The 27,219-nt window shown below is 41.6% G+C and overlaps 1 protein-coding gene across 2 annotated transcripts in view; it reads right to left on the bottom strand.

The window, feature by feature from the left end:
• The window catches only part of CPNE4 (copine 4), a 225,490-nt gene extending 200,584 nt beyond the window's left edge, over positions 1–24,906 (bottom strand). Inside the window, exon 1 of one of the 2 annotated variants that reach the window (XM_050315604.1) lies at positions 24,756–24,906. The gene's annotated coding sequence lies outside the window, so the exon portion shown is untranslated. The remainder of the gene's footprint in view (positions 1–24,755) is intronic. The other variant, XM_050315595.1, reaches the window with a different exon arrangement.
• Between the last annotated feature and the right edge of the window lie 2,313 nt (positions 24,907–27,219).

Below are 27,219 nucleotides of genomic sequence, written 5' to 3'. Positions count from 1 at the left end.
TAAGATAATAACTCTTTTTCCCCTCCCCTAATTAAAAAAAAAAATCACAAGCAAGCAAAAAATAAAAAACAAACAAACAAACAAACCAAGGACAAAACCCCACCGAACCAATCACACAAAAATAACCACCTACTCAGTCAAGCAATCCCATTACAATCACATTATATTAGTGCACAGGATCACCTAGTGCTGGAATTGTCACAAGTTTCTGTAATGGCACCTGGCAGCTCAATCAGTACCTCTCAGTACAGTTCACACGCTTATCTACTGATAAGCACCGATTGATCAATCAGTCCCAGTGGGGCACATATCAAATCCAATGGTGGTGACAGAAGCTATCTAAACCCTTCACAGTCATGGCATAACTCGATAAATCTTTTTAGTGTTAAGGTATTGGACAGTTTGGCTTCTTTACAAAGGCAAAAAGGAGCAGCTCATCCAAACAGTTTCATCATGGAGCTTTGGCCCTGGCAACATCCTCCCTGTTAAAAAGCTGGCCAGGGGAACAGACATCTTAATCATTCAAAAATATTCAGTGAGCTGTAATATTACTTCTCAAAGATATATTGAAGCATCTTTCAAAGAGACCATGACAAGAGGAGATTTAAAAGAAAACCATGATTTGTTTGTTAAATGCTGTGTTATTTTTTTCTCCTTAATATTACATTTCAGCCATTGCATTCATCAATAAACTTAGCAGGACTCTGCCTGACATTTTTAAAAATGCAATCAATTATGAAAAGTCATGCTGTTTGAGAAAAATTTATCCCACATTGAAAATATGAATTTAGCGGCACTCCAAGCTTTTAAGCTAATCTTATTATCCACATAATAATGTCCAGGGGCATAATAGTCTCTAGAGGCACCAGACCATTGTGCTAGCCACAGTGGAGTAAGTCTATAGAAAAAAAATAATTGCCTTGACCTTATCTAAAGTTTTCTGATAGAAACATCTGAAATCCAGTCTTTCAGCCCTGAGTGTTTGTTTGCACTCTCCTTTTAAAGTCGCTGAAGGACAAAAGGAATTCTGGCCTCTGCTTGCAAGTCCACTCCCACCAAAAATGCCAACCTACAGAGCAGTCTGCTCACACAAATCAAAGGAAGCATATTCTTGGATGATCTGGATCCCCTTCCTAACAGCTGGGACTCTTAAACTAAAAGAATATTATTTCTTTTTCGACTGTGTACAAAAAGCAGACCATGCAGTGAAAGAAATCATGGAATCATGGTTAAAAGTGAAGCCCTGCACCCACATGCACCTATTCTTGCTGTATCTTATTTCAAAAGATCAGCTGTTTTATACGTGGAAGTGTTTGCAGCTCCTTTCACCTGAAGTGAAAGAAGCCTTATCAGCACAACTGTGGTCAGGTTTAAACCTTTAGGCAAACAACTCTTGCTTAGAAGAATCTAATTCCAATCTCTTTATTGCTCACCTAAGGCATTTGTTGCACTTGATAGGCTGTGAAGAAGGACAACCAGATTGATCCCAAGATTATAGGATTGAGACTAATGGGAGCTGTTACAAAATTTTAATATATGCCATCTTTCAGACAAAAGAAGACTCCAGGGAGAGCTGACCTTTGAGCGCAGAAACCTTAATAACATGTCAACAGTGGGGTTACATTTTCAATACAAAAAGGAATGATAAAATTAGGTAGATAGCACTACAGTTGTACCATCTAGAAATAAGATGAGGTTTCTACTAGGCTTAAGTGAATTTACAGATTATGTAAAAGACTGAGAAAAACAGAGACATAAAAAATGCTGATACAGTTGCCATTGATTTCTAGCAAATCTGTGCCAAACAACAGTTCATAGATGATGCAAGCGTTATCTCATTTTAGCTTCTGATTACACACCCACAGTATTGACACTCTGTTTAGCAGCCAAATCCTCCTTCAGTTTGTACCTTTCCATTCTCAATCGTTATTAAGGGAGAGAAAAAAGCAACCGCACGCTCAAAATAGGCAGTATATTCTTCACAAAGAGAATTTCATGAAATTAAATTTAACAAACAGTTTTGGCCAGAGGAAAGATAGGTGAAGAGTCAGAGTAGCTAAAAATTTCAAGAGGCGTCTGGAGGTCATCTAGTCAAACCCAGAGGAAGGAAGATTTAAAAAGTCCAAAAGCCTAATTTTAAAATTTCAGAATTATTTTGCAGGTGAAACAGTTTGTGATTGATGTCAAGTTTGTTTTTTCAAATTTGCCTTTAAAAACATGCACAGAAAGTTGATCCTTTCAAACTGGCCCTGTCCTGTATTATCCCAATTGCTCTGTTCAGGAAACATTTGGCATCATCATTCATCATTTCCCACCATCTCTTGATTATGGGGCTCTACCCAGACTTGTATCCCCAATGGCTTAATTCTTCTCACAACAAATTTCAATCCTCTCATGCATGTAACAACAACAAGGACTGGCATTTAAAAAAAAAAAAAAAAAAATCCAAACCAAACACTAAAAAAACCCCAAACAAAACCCAAACAAATGCCATGATCTTCAAAAATGTCCTTCAAAATGAAATTCAGTGCCTTCAGAGGAACAGCATTCAAGAAATGGATGTTTCAGGGTGATCAATAGTTCACTTCACATTAAGAATATTTCTTATCTAGCTGCCCTACAGAATATGCTGCATAGCATTGTGCAGTACTCCCAATGGCTTTTATTAAACATTCAGAATATAATATGGGAAATTTATTGATTCTTTTTCTGGTTTTTAAATTTCCTATGACTGTAAGTATCTAGCACCCACCAAGGAGGAGATAACAACTGGCCTCTGGTAACAAGGGAACTACACAAGCATACACAAAGCACAGGCTGTCACCCATAACCACCATACATTTAAGTTAATACTGACCTGGAAAACACTTAATGCATTGGACCTACTAATAACAGTAACTGGATAACTCAGCCCTTTGCTACAAAGCCACATCAAGAAAACAGTACTGAGAAAAGTACTTTTACCTTAGTCATTCTAAGAAACATTCCCAAAAGAGCACTGGAAAAAAACGGGGTGTGTTTATACACAGTTTTGGAGTAAAGGCATGCAATTCCCTGTTTTTACCAGCTTTGCACTGGTTGTCATGAAATGACGATGATCCTACACTAAGTCTGTATAGCTGATATTTCTGTCTTTGCACTGCGTGAAACCATTTGCTGAGGTTTCCTGTTTACTTTCCAGATCAATTATTCAGCCACATGTGTCTGCACAATATGAGAGTTTTTAAAGCAAACAAGGCCTAATTATTGTTCTAGGTTAAATATTTAAACCAGGATTGCCAGAATGTTTATCCTGGCATTTGCATTCAAGAAAGGCTCCAGGAAAACAAGTAAAACCCAAATATTTTCCAAATAAAAGCATCTTCAGGAAAGGAGGGTGGTATTAACTTTGAGAAACCAGTATTCTTTCTGTTCTGCCAGCTCTCTCCTGCCAGATCTCAGAGTCACAGTGAAAACTGAGAAAATCGTGAAAAAGTCCTTGTCACAAAACAGGCAGCTGGAAGATCATTTCTATCAGCTCTATTTAAAGCATTCTAGAGAGGGATGTGACATTTGCTTCTCACCCTCAGAATGAGCAAGAACTAGGGCTTAGATGGGCTTAAACAGAAATATTAATATAGATGCTTTATTCATTAAATTCTTCTAAAAAAGTTACTTAAACTGACTGATCAATCAAGACCACACAGCTGACTGAAGACTCCACAGCAGGTTAAAGTAGAGCTTCTCCATGTTTTATGTTTATTTGCTGAGAGGTAGCTAAAGGGACTTTACTATTCAACAACTCAACACAATCTCCCGGCATAATTAATTTCATTTGTCCTCTCTGAAAGTTCTAGACCATTTTAAGCCCTTCCAGCTTGCTAGCATCAGTACAGTCCCCCAAAAGAGTGGTAGTCTTAAAGATGAAGCAATTCTAAGAAGCTCATAGAAACAAGCTGCATATTGTTTGCAATTGTTCACATTCTTCTTCCAAATTAAGCAAGAAATAAATTCTATAAATTCTATAAACCCAGCCCTTATGGTCACAGCGTAAGGTGTAATGGTGCATACTTCAGTGCTGGTCTAGGTAGAACTTCAATTCAATTAGCTTTAGGTCACTGCTAATTTTATTCCTTTAATTAAAGACAACACCAAATATAGAGTTAAGGACAGCCCCACACTACTTGGTGCCTAGTTTCTCACTAATTGCTGCTGGCTTTTTTTTTTTCTCTCTGTTTTTTTTTTCTAATGCCACATTGGAGTGTAGCTATAAATTGGGTTTGTTTTTTGGTTTTTTTTCCCCCCTTCTTCGTCTTCTCTTTTATAAAGCACTGCAAGTATATTGTAAGTAGCAGCAATTTCGAAGGTATTTCCAAATAATTCCTAAAATTTGTAATTCTTTCAAATTTTCATTTCTCTATACATGAAATATGCTATAAAAAAAAGTTGATTTACAGGAACGAGTAGCAGATCTCTCGACAAAGCAATCTCACATTCCTATTATATCAAAACAAGGAAAACATTGAACTAATATTGTAAACCAATTATAAACAGCTGAGCATAAGCCAGAGTTTTTAACAGCTTTAACAGGAAAAGTATTTAACCTTTGGAAGTACTTACTATGGATGTAATTAACTCACTATTACTTTTAAGCTATATTCATAATTTCTGTCTTTTTAAATGTTCATCCATACATTCAATGAAAAATCACAGAGTCGCTTCTAAACTTAAATGAAACATTCACTTTCTGATGCAGAATATCAAACTTCTTGTTTGATCACTTCAAAGGATCACACAGTGATCTTTTCTGTCCTTAAGGTAAGGGCTGGTTGCTGAATGAGAACTTCAAGCTGCTGTTTTTGTCAGGGGGTGGGTAGTCTATTTGTGTTGTATTTTACTTTTGTTATTCTGTACTCCCCCAGTTGAATCATATCTGGATTTTAGTCGTGGTTTTCCAGGGCAAAACACTCTTCCAGCTCTTGGGAGAAAATGAAGTTGAGGAATAAGAAACTCAGTACATTGCACTACTTAGGTGTTAGACTAAGGAAGATTTGACAAGGTAGAAACAATGATATAAGAAACCAGATAAAGACTTTCATTTTCTCATCTCTAGCAGCCACAGAAAGAGATCCGAGAGCCTGCTATTTCTAGTTGCTACTCTGTTATTCTATCTACTAAAAATCGGATAAGATGATGGGAAAACAGGTCTCCCCTGAAGACAGCTAGCTTGTAAAGTGGTAACAGATATGTGGATATTCAGAAACATACATATCTATGTATCTTGTCTTGAAACTTTATTTCAGAAGGGTTTCTGCAACTCTGTTCTTCACTCCTTGTGCTTTGCTGGTTACAGTAAAGCCAAGCGAGGCTACCTCAGAGTCAGCATTTTGTTTATGGGTCTGTGACATACAGGCCTATGGGAAAGATAAAAGTGCCAAGGGAATCCCTCTACATGTTGCCAGCAAAAGTTTCAAAAGCATCGTGAAAACAAACATGTTTAAATCAGGTCTTTTTGAGAGCGTGTTGGGATAGAGGGGGCAGGTAAGGGGGAGAGCACTAACTATTTGTTCACATGGTAATAGTGTTATACATGGCAGTAGTGTCCCATTTTAGACTCACCCTGACCCGAATCTGTCATCTGCAAGAAAAGGCAGTTTTAAAGAGCATGGAGTCCAAAAAATGTTTTTCCCAGCCTCTCCTGTACATTGTTTAATTCTCCTTTATGGATGTAAGTTAAATGCAAACTGTAGTAGCTGAACTAAAGTTACGAATGGTGGATGTTTAAAAAGAAATGGCAATTTTAGAAAGGGCTGGTTTTAATTTGTGAGATTATAGTTTGCCAGTTTCAGTGAGTTTCATAGACCTGTCACAGATGCTGTTCTTGAATCAGAAAATTAGATGGGAGAGCTACTAAAGGGCCTAATTCTAAAAGACAGAACACATGCATGATGAATTTTAAATGACGAGGTAGAGCTCTGCTTCAGGTCACTGGTGCTTATGTGAAGGCTCATCAGCGCTGTGCACTGGAGGGAATTTGCTGGTGCCAGGAGCTCCTTGTGTATTCGTGAAACAGGCTGCAGAAGGGATTAGCAGTCAGTAGGCAGCGCGTGGCACACGAGCCTGCCCTCGGAGCTTTCCACTGAGGGATATGTGGGCTACAGCCAGTGGCTCACAGTGAGGCTGCTGCAAGGTGTGGCATGTAAAAATCCTGCGATTCAGTAATCCTTGAATGAAACACAGGAACTCATGAAAGCATAGGGTTTTGCTGTTCATTTAAAAAACTCCAAACTCGTCAAATAAAAAAATCCCCACCTCCCCCAAGCCTGAAAAATGTCCATGTTTCCTCAGAATTGTTTCAGTCTCTCTCCCTGCTTCTTGCTCTGGCCTATGCTGCCATATCCCTTGTTCAGCAGAAGAAATGGGTGCAAAAGACCAGTGGATGCCCTTGATGACCCTGTCAGCATGGCACATGAATGCCCACTGAGTGTCAAAAACCGCCTTCTGAGCTCTGTGCAGTATTTGAATGGCACTCTCCAAATGCCTCAAGTGCTGGTATCACATCTCTTCTCATTCAAAGCATATCTCGATAATGATGATGGAATATTATGTGATTGTTACAGTAAATGTACTAATGCACTATTCCTAACACTATTGAATTGCATTGCCTCCAGAATAACAATGGGGGGAATTGCTTCCAATTCACACAGTAATATGATTCGCAGTGTGGTCATGCCTGAATTGACCTTTTTCTGGCTCTGGCAATGCACTGATTGTTTTGCAGCCCTTTTATCAGGGCATCTTGAATAGAAGATGGAAATGTGAAGTGGGGGATTTGGAAATACAAGTGTAAATATTTAAAACCGGAATATTTAAAAGCAGAAGGAAATTCCCAGAAAGTCCTTGCTTTGACCCTATTTCCCTCCATAAGAGGTGCCAGTGTATCTCTGAAGTGCTCAGATGGTGGGCATCCCAGCATGTACTGTCCTTTTAAAGGAGAACAAGTATAGGATTATCATCCTTTCTATTCCGTCTGTGTGCATGCTTTCTCAGTTCAAGTTCAGCCACCTCTATACTCACTCATGCAAGTCCTTTTGATTAGTTAATTTATTGCCCTTATTGAATGTCATCCTGAAATTAAAAGGCTGGCGCATGAAAGCTTCAACACAGGACCTTTGCTGGGTCTATTTGTTGAGTAGCCCAGTCCTCTTAATCAAGTTACTGAATTGCCCTGTTCCATCAGGCATGGTCTGGTCTCCTGAGCCTCAAGAAACTTGGATGCAGGAAGATGAAAATGTTAAACCTATTCTAATTTAATAATCTATGTTCAGAAAAGGGTAAAATTGCTATTTAGGTAAGTAGATAATAAGAAACCAATTTTTAAAGGAATTACTAGGTCTGGAAATATGCTTTGGCAATTTTTCATGGCAAATTGAAGTATTAAGGTAATGCAGTTCTCAAGGTTTTGACTTACATGGCTGATTTCACAATTCTGCATTACTCTTCAGAATGAGGCAAAGTGCTGTGCAAAAGTAATCCTGGGAAAGTTTATTTTTGAGACAGCCCTCTTAGCCCAATAGACTCTGCAGTACAGAGGCTGTGCACTCTTCTGGGGAGGAAGGGAACGTATTGTCTGGTGCTGTGGGGATGGAAAAAATTCTTGCTGAAACTCCTAGATTAGCTGTAGAGTGGATGTGTAGCATAACAATAGGGGAAAAATGCATCCATGAATATAAACCACAGAAAAGACACTGCAAGGTCTCTGAGTCACTGCTTGTGTTAACACTCTTTCATACATACATACTGAAAACGGACTGGATAATTGCTCCCTGTGGCTAAAGTTATTGCTGTGATACAATACTGGGTGGGAAACACCACATTACTGAGAGGTCGAGTGGTAAATTCATAAGTGGCCTCCAAAATAGAAGATCCAAAATTAAGAACCATCTTTTCAGCATGTCAGCTGAAGAATGTGTATTTCTCCTTACCACTGGTTTTAATCAGCAGGGTGATATGAAAAAAAAACAACAAACCAACAAACAAAACACCAAAAAGACCCAAACCACAAACAGGATAGAGTGATTTACTGAAGCTCTGTTGGGAAGCTGAATTTGAGTTTCCTGACTCCTGTCCCACTGACCCATCATTCTCACTTCTTGTAAATCAACTCTTTTTATAACATATTTCATTGTATAGAAAACTGAAAATACAATTTTGGAATTTTAAGAAATTACTTGAAAATACCTTCCAAAGTACTGCTACTTTACAATGTGTTTGCAGTGCTTTATAAAGGGGAAGATGAAAGAGGGGAAAAAAAAAAAGAAAGAAAAACCTTTTACAGCTACACTCCAATGTGGCATTAAATACCATGCTATTGATTACCATTGAGATTAAAAATTACTTTATCTGGAAAAATAGGACTCCTAGGGTTCATTTTGAGTATTTTATAAAGAAAGACAGTTGTCAAAAGTGTCCTGTGAGAAAACAACAGCTAGAAAATAAAATAAAATCTGCATTTTGAACTGTGAACTGCAGCTTGACTGCTAGAATCCTGCAACCGCAGTATAGTATACTGAGTAGAGGGGGAAAAAAAACCAACAACCCCAAACAAAAAAACCCCACAAACAAACAAACCAAATAAAAAGCACCACCAGAAATTAGCATCTTCTCAAGCCAGGGTACCAAAATGGCTTGGCTGGGCTTGTGGGATGTTCACAGGGATAAACCTTTCTTACATAGATCTGCATGCTTGAAAATAGCTTTAAACTTGTTCAGCTGGACTGGCTAATGGCTGCATTACTTGTTAGGGGGAGATTTTTATTAAGCAGAGATTTTTAAAATAATCAGAGCTAGATGAGGTGGAGGAATTAACATAATGCTTTTGTCTACACTGAAAAGAATTTGCTGGGACACCAAATTTAAGGACTCCTCTACCATAGTCATAAGAAGTATCAATCTAACCAGACTTGCTACCATCATTTGGACCACCCTGAGCACTTTTACACATTTTAACCTCATCAGCCTGTATTGACACCTGGTAACGCCCAAATGCACAGTAAAGCTTAATTCTAAGAGAGAGTGACAAGAACATCAAGGTAAGACTAGGAGACCACAGACCCTCTCCACCTACCAACCAACCCAGAACGTGAGCTCAATCCCTCCAGTTTCCTACCAAGGCCCACATTGCTAGGCAGGCCTTACATGCATCATCTCCTTCCTACCACCTTTCAGCTCAGTAAGCTCTGCTGGTTGGCAGCATTTTTTTTTCTTACCTACCACCCAAAGCAGCTGCTTGTCATCTCAAACAGTAATCAAAGGTGATGCTAAGTCTCAAACATCATCCACTGCTGTAGGCACAAGGTTTTAAAAATACCTTACAGTATTTGAAGCAAAGGACAGGCTAACTGTGTATTGCAACATGATTTAAGTCACTGTCTTCACCATTGTTCCACACACCCATGTGGCTGCCAGGCTGGAAAATGCCAAAGCTCTAAAGGTTATTGGACTATTGTTTATGACAATGGGAGTGTGAAAGCTGCAGTCATGATAACATATTCAACTTCAAAGAGAAGAAAATGGAAGACATGATTAAAAAAAAAAATGCACACAAAAGTTCTGACTGTCTCTTTTTGCCACTGACAAAGGAGCTTTCTTCCCTCCTTCCCTACTACCTCACAAAAAAAATTAATCTCAAAATATAATAAAGACTGAGAGGAACAGAAAAAATAATGTAATGGGGTTTTTTCTACATGCATTATACAAAGCGATTTTTAGCCTAGAAAGAGGTACTACAGTTTACCTAAATTGACTCTTGAGGGTATTTTAGTGAGAATTAATGTTTAATAGATGTTAGCTCAGTTGAAGAAGTAAATAGCTCATGGAAGAGAAATAGCTCTAAATCTCTTCATAAATAGCAATTTTTCTACAGGGACTTCTACATGGGGTAAAAGCATACCTGTACTACTGATATATCACAAGCAACTATTTCTGCCTGCCACTTCATTTGTTTGAGTAGACATTAATCAGAATTTTGAGATCAAGCTTTCTGCTCCAATATGCACAGAACGTTGCAGAAATACATTTTTAGGAGCAATGCATATAATTGTGTGCTGGACTGAAAGTTCAGACAACTCTTTTCTGGTGCCTTACTGCCACAGATCCCTTGTATGATTGCAGGCAAATCACATAACCCTGCTGCCCCTCAGTTCCCAGTCAGCAAAGCAATGTTTGTGACTCATTCACCATGGCACAGAGGAGCAACACTTATACAACATTTGTAAGAATTCATAGTCTGGTTCAAAGTGTGACTTCAAAGGCAGTTCTTCTTTTTAATCTTCCCTTCCTTTTCTTCCTGCTTCAACCTTTCATATTGCCTCTTCCTTCCCAGGGGGCTAAAACCTGCACCCAAATAATGGCCAGTCTTCGCGAGTGAAGATCCAGGGAAGGTCTTTACACCTTCCAGCCTGCGCATTGGATTTTTTAGGTGAGACACAGTGTGCGCGGAACTGAGCCCACCCTTTAATCCTAAGGTTCATCTGCCGGGGCCAAGCGAGCTTGGACGGTGGCAGCAAGGTCCTCAGGACGTAGATGGATTGCCTTTTTACAGGGTTAACGAGCTCCATCTGCCCGGGGAGTGTCCCTGACCAGGAATCGAACCCAGGCCTCGGTGGTGACAGCGCCACGCCCTTAACCACTAGACCACCCAAATACACACCTCACATAAGCAAGACTGTGACAGGGAGTGAAGGCAGATCTGTCACTCAGTACTGCTGTCCAGCCATCCCTCACACCTGAGCCCGCTTTCCCCAGAACACCTCAGATCCTCCCTACAGGAACAAGAGCGAAGAAAGCTGAGAGTCACCTCTGACAGCTGGTAACACCCTGTGCAAGAGCAACAGTGTTTGGAGTTTCCAATCAAGTTGAATAGGATGGGGGGAGAGCCACGGAAAATGTTTATTCAAATAAACAACCCAACCCACTGAGTTTCAGTCTCTGTCACACCAATTTATTCAGGATTTCCACAAATTCACTCAGTGCTTTCAATTAGAAATTGAAGGACAACTTTGTTCCCAATACTAGTGCTATTAATCCTGTTACCTGATGCTGCCTCAGTCTCTCCTACAGACTGTGCCCCACAAGTGATGTACTCCAATTCTACATGAAACCAGGCTGAAGCCAAAGACACTGCACCTCCTCTCCCTACCACAGCTAGCTGAGCAGGGAAACCAGAAGGTTCTCTTATCCTCTGGCCCAGCTTTCAGTACAAATATTTTACAGAAAAAGGAAAGTTTCCGTTTACCCACAGAAAGTGCTCTAGCCACTGGCCTGTGCACTTAAATACTGGCAATCCTTGCTGTTGATTTTTAAGGCCAGCTCTGTGCTCTGCTGCCATGAAAGCTACTTCAAATTAAAACAAATTTTTCTTTTCAGGGAAGGAATATTTCATTTAACCCTCCCCAAATCTTTAAGAAAAATTTTGCATTTTTCTATCAAAATGAATAACAAGTTAGATGAAGACTTCAATCAGAACAAAGCAAATGAGCATTTGTGGTTATTTAGTTCAGCAGCCAAATAAGAAGAAATAAAATACTTTATTGACCTGACCCTGAATGCAAAGACAAATGTTTCCTGACAAATGAACACCAGAAAGCACATCTGCTTCAATCCAGGTCAATGGTTTAGAAGTACAGTTTGGGCTTCCCATATCTCTCAAGTCACTGAATCTTTAGGTAGGGCTTGGGGCAGCAAAGTCTCTCCCACTGTAAGCAAAGAGCAGGTTCAGGACCACTTGACGAAACTGAATAGCTGCAAGTCTACAGAGCCTGATGACAGGCATCACAGGCTCCTGAAGAAACTGGCTGATGTTGTTGCCAAGCCACCCTCCAACATCTTGGAAAAGTCATGGCAGTCAGGTGAAGTTCCCAGTGACTGGAAAAAGGGAAACCACTTCTGTTTATACAAAGGGAAGAAAGGAAGATCCAGGAAACTACCAGTGAGCCTCACCTCTGTGCCTGGGAAGATCATGGGGCAGATCCTCATGGTAGCAATGTTAAGGCACGTACAAGACAAAGGTGATCTAAGACAGCCAGCAAAGGCTTTGCTGAGGTCAAATCGTGTCTGAAATCGGGTGGCTTTCTATGATGGAATAATTGCAACAGTCAACAAGGGAAGACCAATTGTTGTCATTTACCTGGACTTCTGTAAAGCTTTTGACTCAGTCCCACAACATCCTTATGTCTAAATTGGAGAAAACAGGTTTTAAGTGTGGATTAATTGTTGGATAAGGAACTGGATGGACAGATGCAGCCAGAGAGCTGTGGTCAGTGGCTCTATGGCCAAGTGGAGGCCAAAGGCACATGGTGGTCCTCAGGGTTCTGTCTTGAGATTGGTGCCCTTTCATGTCTTTATCAATGGCATAAAAAGTGAGATTGAGTACACCCTCAAAGTGTGCAGACGACAAGAAGCTGAGTGGGGCAGTGGACACAACAGAATGATGGGATGCCATCCAGAGGGACCTGGACAAGCTTGAGAAGCGGGCCCACAAGAACCTCACGAAGTTCAACAAGTCAAAGCACACAGTGCTGCAGCTGGGTCAGGGCAGCCCCAGACATAAGAATAGACTGGGAGGTCAACTCATTGAGAGTAGCCCTGTGGAGAAGGACTTGGGAGTATGGGTGGATGAAAAGCTGAGCATGATCCAGCAATGTGTGCTCACAGCCCAGACAGCCGAGCATATCCCGGACTGCCTAAAAAGCAGCATGGCCAGCATGTCAAGGCAGGTGATTCTCCCACTCTATTCTGGAGTGCTGTGTCCAGCTCTGGGGTTCCCAGCACAAGAAAGATATGGACCTACTAGAGTAGGTCCAGAGGAAGGCCACACAAATGATCAGAGGGCTGGAGCACTTCTCCTATGAGGACAGGTTGAGAGAATTGGAGTTGTTCAGCCTGAAGAAGAGAAGGCTCCAGGGAGACCTCATCGTGGCCTTTCAGTACTTGAAGGGTGCTTATAAAGAAGAGGGAGAGCAATTTTTATATGGGCAGACAGTGGTAGGACATGAGGACGTTTTAAACAAACCCAAATCTCTGACCTTTTAGATGTTCGGAAGAAATTCTTTATGGTAAGGGTGGTGAAGAACTGAAACAGGTTGCCCAGAGAGGTTGTGGATGCCCTGCTGCTGGAAGTGTTCAAGGCCAGGTTGAAGGGGGCCTCGAGCACTGTGACCTACTGGAAGGCCCTCTTGCCCATGGAAGAGGGCTTGGAACTAGGTGATCTTTAAGGTTACTTCCAATCCAAGCCTTTCGATAATAATTTTAGAACTAGAAAAATAAGAGTTATTTATTATACAAATCTGAAGTAATTAAGGGCCCTTTCAGAAATTCACCGTCTGTATCAGCCAAAATGTACAGGCAAGTAAGTACTAACAGACAATTCACATAGGACTTCCTGCAAAGATCTCAGCAGTTCCATCCATATCCACACCTACTGACACCTTTCAGCCACTCTGCTTCGAAGTTTCTGCTACTCACACACGGTTCATTCTGCAGAGGAATCCTGGCAACCCACTCTCCATGGTGGATTACAAACAAAGCAAACCAAACTACCTCTCTCTTTACAAGGCTCACAAGACATTTTACACTGACAGCTAATGCATTACCTTTTCCACAGAGGTCAGCTCCTGTGTTTTCCTCAGCACATGGTTACTAAGAACATTTAACACCAATTGTTCACTTATTTATAAGCTTTTGGCTGCATACTAATTTTTCCTCTGCTTCAATACAAGAGACGTGAACTTCTACCTCATTTTCCAATTGCAATTCCACTGGGTGGTTTCCATCTGCTTACAGTATCCATATCCAGTTTAAAAAAAAAACAAAAACAAAACAACAAAAAAACAAACCACCACAAAATCCACACTTCAAAAATTCTTTGCTATCAGAGCCAGGGATAGGTCACATCAGAATCAGTTTAGAGAAAGGGAAATTGTGGTCTAATGTATGTCATCACTAAGCCAAGCAAACCGCAATCAATAACAGGTCATGATCAGCTGAAGTTTCTTGGCGACAGATGCATGAAAAACGTTAGGGCTGCTCCCCCCTTTGCTTTCCCATATCTTTCAGAAATCACTGGGCATTGCCACTTCCGCAGAACTCGTGCATTCTGCTGGAAACCTACACAGCAGTAAATTGTGAAAATTTCTGGAGTGCAGCTCATACTTAGTCAGTGAATTTAAGGAGATCAGTTACACTGCAAGTCACTTGCTGCATCCATCTTCCTTGATTCTCTTGAACTTCAGGATAAATGGACCATTTCTAATTGATCAAACCCCCACCATTCTTTCTTTGCTAATTCATTCAACCCCAGTTTAGCCCCCGGTCACAGATAAAAAACTGCACTCTTTGAAAAAGTTAGTATCTGACAATGGATGACCACTGAGAAATGGGTGCAACAACACGAAAAAATTATTCACCTGCTAAATGGGTTGTTAAACATAACTGCTTCCATGATAAAACACCACCAAGATGCAAGTGCAAATAAGAAAATTAACTCTGGGCACTCACTCAATGATTATACAGTAACTGTCTGCCCTCAGTGAAAGGAATTCTAGGAGGTAAGCTAGTAAAATTCAAGTCATGCAGAACTATGCTTTATGCAAATTATGATCCTAAATTCCTACAGAATATATTTGGCTTCATCATTATCACTTATAAAAGTTATACTTACTCAGTACAAAGCAGGTTTAGATTTTCTTAATGCTATACAGGTAGAATTTATGTAAGAAAACTGTCAGAACCAGATCTACTTCAGTAAAAGAAAGACTCATATAGCTTAATAGACAAGAAAGCAAATCAATACATTAATGTCACAAATACCAAGATGCAGAAATTAAAGATTTGCTTAAGGCAGGAAACAAACATCTCCACTGTGAAACTGCTTTGTGTGAACAACCAGTAAAACTTCAGTTAAACTGGTTAAACTTTGGTTCAAAGCAAGTCCATTTCCGCAGGAGATTAGAATAGCTAATTCTTACATTTACCCTAGTCAGCCCTACTGAGAATCACTGCTTGCCTTCAAGTACACCTCTTTGAACAGCTAACTCCAAAAGGTTTTAAGGACGGTTCTTCAAAAAAAGGTTTACTGAAATGCAAAACTGGTATCTGATATTCTTGAATTTTTTTTTAAACAAACAAACCAAATCCATTTACTTAGGCAACAAATTCAATTCATATAAGAAAAAAAACACTCATATAAGAAATTTGAACTGGAATACAAGATTCATCGCAATTTTTTGTTTTGCTAAAGCAGGAAGTAAAGATCACAGAGGGAAGAAGGTCATTCCTCCACATCACATCCTAATAAAATAAGGATTTCAGACAGCGTACAGTCTTGTCATCCATTCAGTTGATTGAAAAACAAAATTAACAGAAATCATCCTATAAAGACTGCTGCATTGCTCTCAAGCTGAATGCTTCACAAAAAGCAACCAACCCACAACCAAAATAAAACAATAAACCAGTTTACAAAACAGTACCATTACCAGCTGCACACTAACAGAAATCTTAGCTCAAGGGAAAAAAAAAACCATAAAATCAAAACCACTCCCAAACAAACCACATTATTTGCACAGTTTGTTATCTTTTGTTAACTCGTGAGATTTTATGTCAGAAATGTGTTGACCTCCTTCATGTGCTGCATAGACATCAACAATTTCAGAAAGGATTGATCCTTTCTACACAGGAGACAAAGCTATCTGAAAGCCTACTCTCTGGATAATTTTATAAAATCACAAAGGGTTTGGCTGAAACATCACTTCTCCCCAAAACTGAATTAACTGTATCTGAAAACTTCATGGTAGACGTTGTCTGGTCTTCAAACCTCCATATGACTGAAATCTCAGTTATTTCAGAAATTTTTTTCAGTTGCACCACTGTTCCAATTAGAAAGTATTCCTAGTGTTTGACTTGATTTTCCACAGCAGGTAACAAGTGTTCCAAGTCTGTAAACTTACAAATACAACTAAACATTTAGTTTCTTTCCTCATGCTCTCTTCCTTTCCTAATAGTCTTTTCCTGACATTCAAGACAGGAATAATTACAGCAACAGTGAAGGCAATGTAAGTTTTGCTTTGCATTTCACAGTCAGAACTTTACCAGCTGGTTTTTATTAAAACCCATTTGTAATTTTTGATCCTTCTATCCCCTGGGAAATATCACAAGTATATTCTTCTCTCTTCATAAAACCTGTTCTTCATTTTCCTTCTCTCTAATTTTACCTACTGTACCACCCTTTCCTAACTATGAAATAGCTTATAACATAGAGGGCCAGTGTAGTGATTCTCACTCTCAGTCCCCTGTTCTTTTACAACTCTTGTCAGCATCTTGAGGTTCACCTTCCACTCTTTTTCTTTTGATAGCTTTTGTGTTAGTTTCTAAAAATTATAGAAATACTTAGGTTGAAAAAGACCTTTGAAGTTATCAAGGCCAACACTGTCAGGCCTACCACTAAACCATGTCCTTAAGTGCCACATCTATAAATCTTTTAAATACCTCCAGGAACAGTGACTCAACCACTTCCTTGGGCTGCCAGGGTTCCAGAGCTTGACAACACTTTTGATGAAGAAATTTTTCTTGATAGGAAAACTAAACGTTCCCTGGCACAGAAAAAAACCCCAAAGTTTTCCTGATCATAGGCAATCTGCATCCAGCACCACTTGTCACTTTCTAGGATCAGGCAGAGAGCCAACTTTAAACCATATTAGTGTCAGAAATACATAAAAAAACCACACTAACAGATAAAAGTCCAGTGCAGAGAAGGTTTAAGTTACAAGGTTTCTCCTGCAGACATCCAGTTATTTTAAAAGTAGTTCAAATAACCTTGCAGTGAGTATTCACTGTGTGTCCTCCTAAGGGAATTCACACCTCAGCTTTGTGTGAGTCCTCCTCCTAGAGGTTCAGCTATCTGTGATCCAAGGCCTAGTTTTGACACAGCAGAACTGTGTAACCTTGAATGGAACTTCTAAGGAAACAGCCAGCTTGCAAGAAAGCTGTGTGGGCAATACTTAGACTAGAGCCATGATAGCAGTGGTAATTTGCAGCTAGACCTAAGACCCAGTGAAAGGGCAACATGGACATACTGGAGAGAGACTACCAAAGGGTCACAAAGGTAATGAAGGAGATGGGAGCATAAGTTCCTCACATAAGAGAAAAAGTTGAGAGAGCTGTGACTGAGCCTGGAGAAGAGAAGGATCAGAGAGGAAGGAGCTTACCAATGTAGACAAATACTTGAAGGAAGGATGCACGGAGGATGAAGCCAGGCAGTTTCCACTGGTGCCCAGTGGCAGGACCAGATGTGATGGTTACAAACTGAAACACTGGTGGTTCCTTCTGAAGATCAGGAAACACTTTTTCACTGTGAGGGCGACCAAACAGTGGCACAGGTTGCCCAGAGGAGTTAACAGTTTCCCTCACCAGGGAAATTCAGAAACCATCTAGACACAGTTCTGGGTAACTGACTCTAGGTGGCCCTGCTTGAGCACAGGGATTGGATCAAATGACCTCCAGAGGTCCCTTCCAACCTCAGCTATTCTGTGATGCACACCTCTTACCTAGAGGTAGCATGTCAATGCTTTGCCTGATTGCTCACCAGTCCTAGTTATCTACCACACATCTCAGTCAATAAATAACTGGTTAAATATATGTTGCTTTCATGGTCTCTTTGTGTGCAGTAAACGATGAATGAAGTGCCCAAGAGGATTACAGTTAACCACATCAGCTTTTCCCCATGGGAGTAGTTAGCAGGTTCTCCACCTAAGAGGATCTACGCTGCTGACCAAGTACACAGAACAGTTCTTAAAATTCTATTGTTATGAATGCACTGATGAAATCAGAAAGTTCATAACAAGTCCCTACAAACTAGATGTTGTAGCTTTGACTGCAAAAATTGGTACGCCATCTCCCTTACCAGTCAATGGAAAACATTTAAGAATTAATCACCAAAAGACTACTTTTCCAACTAAATTCTCATTGCAATTTATTTATTTAATGTTGCAGTTATTCTTATATACTGTTTCGGGTTGATGGGGAAGCATTGTTTCAGCTTATTCAGGTATCTCCTCCTTCAGTCTGTAGTAGAACATAGTCCATAAATAGGACTATTAAAATTACATACACAAAAAGATATTTTCTTGTGTAATCAATCACTTGCATATCATTATTGGCATCTAATTACAGAAGCAATACAATATTTAATTCAATACTAAGGGATAATCTCAAAAATATTTGCCTAAACATTTTGACATCTTTTTGTATATACTTTATTTTAAAATCAGCCATTCATTACAAACCCATGTTCAGAGATGAAGTTTTAGTCTCCTATTTCTAATTATAAGCTACATCTGACATTTCAGACTGCAGTTACAGCCTGCATATAATGAACATTTATTCTGCTTAATCTCCTAGCCCTTGATAGAGAGACACAAAGTATCTCAGCTTGTGAAGAAAAAGCACCTTACAAATATACTTCACCAGCTTCCTCATTTCTGACTACCCTGCAGTCCTATGGCATAATTCTTTCTTAAGGAAGATAAGAAACTAACAGAAATGTGTATTCAGAATCTCTACTGAAGTTAATACAACTGCTTTTGTCACAAAGAGAAGTAAAATTAAAATTACAGTTAGTCAGGCAGCAGTTAATCCAGATGAAGAGAAAAATAGGACTTTTCCTAAATGCACAGAAAAATTACATTTGCCTTAAAGTTTCTGCTTGATCTTTCTTTGCTTTAATGTGGCCACCTCCAGCACATATTGTCAGCCCCAACATAAGGGGTTGACACTGGATTTCACACATGTGCAAAATAATGAAGGGGAAAAAAAAATCAAACTCTGGCAGAGCAAACCTCCCTCTGTTTTTTCCACACAAGCGAAGCTGAGCCTCACTCTAGACCTTCAACACAAGCTTAAGACTGAAAGCCTTTCTGCAAGTTCAAAAAGAATACCCCCAAGAAGTTACAAGCTGCCTGCAATCTGTCACAGAGGACTGGACCCTACTTAAAACACTCTGACAGGTAGCTTAGTCCAATTTTCTATTTCCCTTTCCCTCACTCTTCTCTCCTCATTTATCTACACCCTAATTCCATACAGCTAATTTCATAGGTTTTTATAGATTTTTTTTTTATTCCTCCTTTCTTTGATCACTATGCAAAGATGAGCTTGTCTGGCCAAACATCTGGCAAGATCTCAAAGTCATTTTCAACCTTTCTCAATGAATCTTAATGCTCCCATAAAACTTTCGCCATAAATTAAAAGACAAGTAAAAGCATCTGCTTTTATCAACACATGAAGTATCAGGGCAACATTTGCACTGAGATCATACGGATGATGCGCAACTCCATCAGCTCGTGAACACAACAGCAACAGCAGCAGCAATTAGCATAAAACCAAATAAGAAACAGCTGTCTACATCACTTAGCACACTGTTAGCTGCGGGTTATTCATTTGTCCACATTTCCGAGGATTTCACTGGCAGTGACTTCAAAGTGCCAGTCACAGCCCTCACATTAAAGTACACTTATTATCTTACTGCAGATATTTTACAAGATATTTTTAATTCAATAAGCAAGTTCTGCATTTTTCACAGTACCCAGTTGATTACTGACAGAGCCCTTATAGATGGCAACTAACATTAACAATCCTAGTCCTTCACATTATTCGGAGCCACAGTGACAAGCATTACTAAAGACAACAATCTTGCCTGAAGGCTCTAGACAAGATAATGCAGGAGGAGAAACTCCCTCAAGTAAACTGTCAAAAAAGAGTTAGAAATTAATTCCAAATACTGCCCATGTCCAAGATGCACCCCATAGCCTAATGATTGGCTTTTGCCACCTTTTAGAAAGGTGTCTTGCCAGTGAATGTCTCTACCAGTGAATGTCCATCTTGCCAACTGATCACTGACAATGCATATAACATTTAGTGATCAATTCACAGCAAATAATTCACAGGAGGAAATTAGAGAAGGCAGTAGATTAGAAAAGCATGGATTAACTGCACAGTTGTCATGCCAAGCAGTGCAACAGCTCACAGTCTTTTACATCAAGAAAACTTTTCTTGCTTAGGGTGCTGCTTTCCATTTGCCCACTGTTCAACTAAAGGGAATCTTACCCCATACTACCCTACCTATAACAGCCAGTTCCAGACCTTGCTGATCTTTGAACCACAGTCATTAGTAAATGAAATGCTGTAGGTACTCACTCCCCCTGTGTCAATTACGAATCTATTGACAAATAAACGATGAATAAAACTCACAGGAGTGTCTACAGCCCAGAATCACTGTTTCAACCACAAAAGGTTGGTCTGGCCAAAGGTCCTCTTAGCCACCATCCTGAGGTGTTTCTTGCACTCCTTTCAGTCAGGCTACGAAAGAAGCTGACAGCTATTTCAATTTCAGCTTTGGAGGGCCTGGGTTGGCAAAGCAGGAAAGATTAGTGCTAAGAATGGGGCAGGGGGAGAGAAATGAACTAAGTTAGGAAAGGAATCTCCTTCTCGTCAGACCAGCTGCTGTTCATAACCAGGCGCACAATGAAAGGACTTTGCTGTCGAAGGACACCACAGAAAGACCGACGTAAAGCAGCCCCTCGCTGCGAACGGGAGGGCGCGCAGGACGTGCCCTACCGGTGAGATGGGTAGGGCAAGCCGGGACGAGCATCCCCGCCCCGCGCTCCCGGCGGGATCCCCGCGGTGAGCGGGGAGCCGCTGCCGCCGCCGCGCTCCGCCGGTCCTCGGGCTCCCTCCGGCGGGGACGGGCACAGGGACAGCCCGGGCGCGGCTCCGGCGTGGCGAGACCCCTCCAGACACGGTCCCCGCCAGAGCCACCGCTGCCCTCGGAGGGCTCTGGTACGGTAATCGAAGGAAGAAAGGGTCGGTACTGAGACTTACATACTTAGCGCTAGTCCCGCTCATAGAATCAGTTACCAGGGACTGGCACAAAAATGTCACGACTGGGCAAATCACACCGTTTCTTCAGGCCATGAGTGGAACTCCCAAGGCAGTTTACTTGGACACACTCTTTGTATAATCATTTTCTAAAGGAAATCAATTCATTTACTGCATCAGGTTTCACTCCATATTTGAGTACTGGACAGATAGAGAGAAGTCCTGGTAAAATTTCCATTTAAGTGACTTGCAATGTTATGTTTCCATTCCTGCCTGTAGTAAGTACGGCCCCACTCCTAGCTAATTTTTGGTGATCGGATGGCCTCTAAACACCTGCCCTGAAATCCATTGCAAGTGCTGTACTCAGCTGCAGCAGACACTGTAGGTATAGTATTTCTGCACGCTCACAGCTGTGATTCAGCAAAGCATTCAAGCTTATTCACCAAAACACTTGGGCATGTGCTAGTTTTTAAGCATGCATGTAGCTCCTCTTATCTCTGTGCAGCTTTTTCTTGGCCACAAACGCCACTTACCTGTCTTTGAGAATCAAAGCTGTTTGAGGACATGCACACCACTTGCAAGAAGAGTATGTTCCCGAATCAGAGCTAGATGGCAACTTCACAGCTGTGTAGTGCTTGCAGCACAAAAGGGCAAGCAGAAGCAAATCAACACAACTTTGTTTTCCTGAAGACAGAAACTACGAATGGCTGATTAGTGGGAGACAACATGAGAGTCTGCAGCTACTGAAAACTGAATTTACACTGAAGAAACCCCTTTCTTTGACATCACCTAGCATTGGTGGCATGTTCAACTGCACCAGCAAAGGATGCTTCAGTTCCAAGGGCAGACAAAAGCAGAGCTCCTCAGAGCAGCGTGCCTTACTAATGCAGATTTTGCTGTCAGGCATCTTGCAAAAAACCTAAAAACATTTAGCCACTCTTTAAAGTTGCATGGTGTGGTTTTTAAGAGAAAAAATTGACTTAAAATTGGAGTCACAAATGCTTAAACTCCAAACTTACTATTTTCACAGCAACCTCAGCACAGCTCTTTGTAGGCATGTATCCTTCATCATCAAGTTAGAACTTCTTGCTTGCCTAAAGTCACCTTTCCAACGAGATACAGCAGATGACATTAAATTTTAGATTGGCTATTTATGCAAAGTGTTGCTGACTAATGGCTACATCAGGAACCATAATGCTGACCGCTGGCTATCTCACATTCAAATTCCACCACTCTAACAATACATTAACAGAGCGCTGTTTTTGCATGGAATCTACTAGATGATTTTAAAACATTAAAATAATAAACCTGGGAAAAGGGGAGCTATGACAGCATAATAAAATACCACTGCCTACCAAACACCATGTGCGTACAAAGACATAGAAAGGCGTAACAGAAAAACACTTTTTGAATTTTGAATATTGTCCGGCAACCATTGAATGCAATACCTTGAAATAGCTGTATTTTATAATGTAATTCAAACAATCTCTAGCAAAAAAGGCAGACAATCCAGATCAGATTGCCAACCTAGACCTTTTTCCATCTGGCTTCAACATCCCGGTCTTTCAAACTTCCCAAGCAACTCAGGAAGGCACTTAGTCTGTCCACATCTGTGATACGTTCCTAACTCACCCCATGAGGACAACTCAGCAATTATGATATACAAGTGATAGCTGCCAAAGAAATGTCTCCTGTAAACCAGTACTAAACATGTAACATCACCACATATACCATTAGCTTCTCTGTGTATGGAGAGCTCCTCGCTTTGGCATGCTGCTACAAAGATAATTTTTCAGTCCAAGGTACAAATGTGCAATCTCCTGAACAGAATTACTTACCCTAATTCACTTTAGTTCAGTGTTTCAAACTGGGGTACGTTTAAGCACCTTATTTTAGAACAATCTCCCCCCAAAGATTAGGAGATGGACAGTTTAGCATGATAGCTCAGCTACACAGTGGCTACTGAGCTACACACACTGATAATGCTCTTCACGTGTATATTAAGAACCTCCTTTTGAATGTTATTAACAGCTTTCTTGAATACTTTTAACTTTAGTGATACACAATTTGTTTCCTATTGTCCTAGCTCAGGAAAGCTGTTCAGCACATGCCTGAGTTCCTGCCTCACTAAGGATTATTTTAAGGCTGTTTGAAGCTTTCCAGTAATGTGCATTTGAACTCCACAGACCACACTACGTGTTTTTTCCTCACTTGAACAGTTAGATTGATCAGATTTCACCACCTGAAATTTCAAGGAACCAAGAACAAACTTGTGAAATGCCACCCCAAAGGAGGTTTTCTTATGTGAAAACAGTTACAGCACAAAGAAAAGCATCGAGGTTTTGTTTGTTCCACCCTCACCAAGTCTGATCCTATGTTGCTGCCATTTAAAATGCAGGAAAGTTCCTGCTTTATTTTACTTACTTTTATGTCTTAAAAAAGAACCCAAACAGTTTGACAGAACTCTTGCAGTTACAACAACAACAAAAGTTCCACAAACAACTGACTGGATTCTGTAAACTGCTTATTGTGAGGTATTTCAGCAGCACAGGAAAAAAAAAAACAAAAACAAACAAACAAAAACCAAAACAAAACAAAAAAAACAAACACAAAAACAAAAAAAAAAACACCACCAGAACGGCAGTAACTGAATAGTCAGTTCACAAGTGTGGAAATTGCAACCACCAAGCTTTTTGAGAAGCAATGCCCTGCGCTCTGTAACATTTCTGCATAACCACACCAGAAAGCATGCTCTTGGGTGAGAGACTGTGATTACATGCATGCCTATTCATCTTCTATTACAGCTCAGTCTTGACTAGAGTTTCTGAGGCTCGACTGCAACACACACAAAATACAGCACCTCCAGGATGAAAACAGTTGACCTGGCACTGCCAGCAAAACACACGGAGCATTTCTAAATTGCAATCGCTATCTCCAATGAGTGTCACCTGCTTCTCTGTTTAACCAACAAGTTTACTCTTCTTTGAAGCATGTAAAAGAGTCCTCACGCTCCTTTGGACAAGTCGAGTAGAGAGGGCTTAAAGCGGAGCACTGAAGCTAATTTGACTTGAAAGTACTTCAGCTGGACCAGTGAAAACAAGACCCAGATGCGAAGTTACCTAACTGAGCCCGTACCGCACAACTACAGCCAGTTGTGTAACAAACCTCAGGACAATTTTGCAGCTCTTAATCAGGCAAAACTCCCCGCTGATTTCCACGAGGGAGCTCTCATCAATCAAAAGCTGCAAGAACTGAATCCGGTTTTCTCCCTTCTAATGAAAAGGTTTATTTTGAGCTATGAGAACATCAGATTATATCAACTCGGCAAACCCATAACACTCACTTTAACGGCATAAGGAATTCGTCCTGTGTTTAATCTACCAAACACAGAAAGTAACCTCATCAGCACTCTGTATTTGGTAGTGTACAGGAAAAAAAGAAACGACACCTAAACTGACGTAAAATAATTTCACAAATAACGGACCTGTTCTCCTGACAGCTAAAAGGTGGAACGGGCAGGGGAAGATTCACAGCTCTTTAACTAAACTCCATCCCCTTTGGGCGAACGGGGAAGACCAGCGTCCCCGTCCGGGTTCCTCCCTGAAGTTGCGCGGCTCCCCGCGGCAGCCGGGAAGAGAATCCACCCGCGATGCACCCACAAGTGACCGGCGGGGGTCCCGCGATGGGAAGACCCTGGCGAAGCGCGGGCGCCGAGGGAGGAGGGCGGGATGCGAGGCTCCCGCTCCACGTGCGCCACGCTCCGCGCCCGGCACCGCCGGCCGGGGGCACAGCCCGTCCCGCCCGTCCCGCCGCCGCCCGACTCCCCTCAGGGAAGCGCCGCACGCCCCTACCTGCCCGCCGGCGGCGGCGAGACCCCTTCGCCCGCGCCGGGTCCCTCTCAGCGGTCGGCGGGAGGGCAGGAGCGCTGTCCCGCCCGCAGGGCGAGCCCCATGTGAAGAGGAGCGAGGGAGCCCGGCAGCTCCACCGCCGCCGCCGAGGGGAGGGGACGGAGGGAGGAGGCGGGAGGGCGGGACGCGGCGGGCGCTGCCCCCGCTCGGAGCCGCCCCGGCCCCGCCGCGCCGGAGCCCGCGCTGCCCGCGGCAGCGCCCCCTGCGGGGGGCGGCGGGCACCGAGGGGGCGCCGGGGATGCTCCGCGCCTCCCGTGCACATCTCCGCACATCTCCCAGCTGGGAGCACCGGGCTTTCCGCTGGTGCCATCTCAGCGCACCTGGGCAAGAGATGTGATCCGCTTGCAGTGCTGAGGGGCCGCCAGTATGGGATTAAGTAAGTCCAACCAGTATTTCCAATGAGCCGGCTGGTTCAAGTTGAGCATTAGGTTAAATTCAGGCTGTAACATCCACATGCCGGCAGAAGTGCAAATGCCCACAAGCCGGTGAGGCAGCAGTGCCAGCCTGTGAGAGTGAAACAGGCTTGAGTGTTTGCTGAGGGGCCACTCTCCCCCTGGCATCGGGGTTCTTGCTGACTCTGCAGTGCCTCGCTAGGTGTCCTAATAGGGAGAAGGGATAGGATGGCCCCAGCTAAGCAAAAAGAGAGTTCTTACGGTCAAAACACAACACAAGGACTTGGGATATCAGTATTCACTGTTTGACTTTGCCTACCCGTGGCAGCCACTCAGTTCTTGATCTACTGAGCAACTGTGGCGATGCCGAAGTGCGTTCTTGTGAGAAGTCTGGCTGGCTTCCCAGAAATCCTCAGATTACACAGGGAATGTGATTTACACTTGTCAGTTAAACAAGTGCCCAAATATTTGTGGAATACCGCATCCTTGTGGCATAGCTCCCCATTTGTATAATCCAGTTTCTTCTCCCTACCTCATAAGAAAAATTCATAGATCTCTCTAAGACGCAGCGATTTGAAAATGATAGAGCTCCCAGAGTATACCCACTGAGATACAGACGCTGAAGTCATCCCCCAAACAGGCATAAAGATATAAACACAAATCATTTTGAAAAGAGAATATCTCCAGTGATGCAAATTTTTCAGGAAAGGGAAGGAGCATAAGACAGAAACAAGTCAGTCTTATGCTATGAACTCAATGCCAGGTATTTTCTGAGCTGGCAAATCCTGGACTACTGCTCCAGAGCACTGTGAGGTGTCAAACAGAGGCAGCAGGCAGGCAAATACATTTGCTAGCCCATACCAGGAACACTCAGCACAAGCCTTCCAAATTAAAAATGGTGAGAGCCACCTCTTGAGGTGTAGCTGAACTCTTCTGTCAGAACCCCTTGATTCTCTAATTAGAGACTTCAATATGATACTGCTGCAAATGTCAGAATTATACACTGTAAACCTGATTTTTTTCAAATTGCTGATAAAGTGCAACAAAACACAGCGTTTTATAGAGCATATTATGCAAAAGATCCTGCTGATCAGTAATTTGTTCACAGCATTAAAATCAAAGATTAGTCTTTCTATTTATGCATTCACAGAAATAAACTTGAATTACTTTTATAGTACAGTAAGAATTACACAAAATTCATCTAAATACAACAAACAGAATGATTTCCCTTGTTCTTTCTGCTTACCTCTTCTCTGTTACTGTTTTTGTAAAGCTGTGGTGGTTTTTTTTTCCTTATGCACCCAGTACATAAAGCATAACCACTAAGCTAATCAAGTTCTCCAGGAAGCCCAGATTTCTCTTAGTTTTACTTGTATTTCACAAGTCTTTTAGCTTAATAACAGCAGAATCATATAGCACAGAAATGCATGGGTGAAGCCTCCAGGAAAAAAACTATGTATTAATACAAAGCCAGGTTGTGCTGTCCCAGAATAACTGCTGGGTAAGGCTGCTTGACTCCTAGACTCTGTGTGCTGTGTCATGGCTGGGAATTCTGACGGCTCACTGGAGCTGCTTCCTGCTAGCAGGATGCAGCCTCTTGCACCCCAGGATGCTGGATGTTTAGCTCGGCTCTCTAGAAAACAGTAAGAAACACAGGATGCCCTGCAGGAATAAGGGAGACCTCACGCATCTGTGACTTTGGCAAGACTTCCACAAAATGTATTTGTGGTCTAGCTGTAGGCTGGAGCTTACCAGTAGGACAACCTGCAGCAGGGGACTGTGAGAAGGAGCAGGATCTAACCTCCATCTGTGTTTAGCTGAGTCCGGATGAAGTGTGAGCTCTCTGTTCTCTATCTGACACTCCAGCACTTAAATAATACTTCTCATTCTGAGGCACGGATCCAATAAGGGCCTTGGATCTCACCCTGTAGTTATGTGCCCACACAGCTACATGCCTTAACGTTCCCCTGCTTGCTGATATTGCCTGCCAGTATTGCTAAAGCACCTTTAATAGG

The sequence above is a fragment of the Myiozetetes cayanensis genome, unplaced genomic scaffold (genome assembly GCF_022539395.1).
Source record: "Myiozetetes cayanensis isolate MyiCay16 unplaced genomic scaffold, myiCay2020 scf1, whole genome shotgun sequence".
NCBI classification, from domain to species: Eukaryota; Metazoa; Chordata; class Aves; order Passeriformes; family Tyrannidae; genus Myiozetetes; species Myiozetetes cayanensis.
This window is presented reverse-complemented; position numbering and strand designations above follow the sequence as displayed.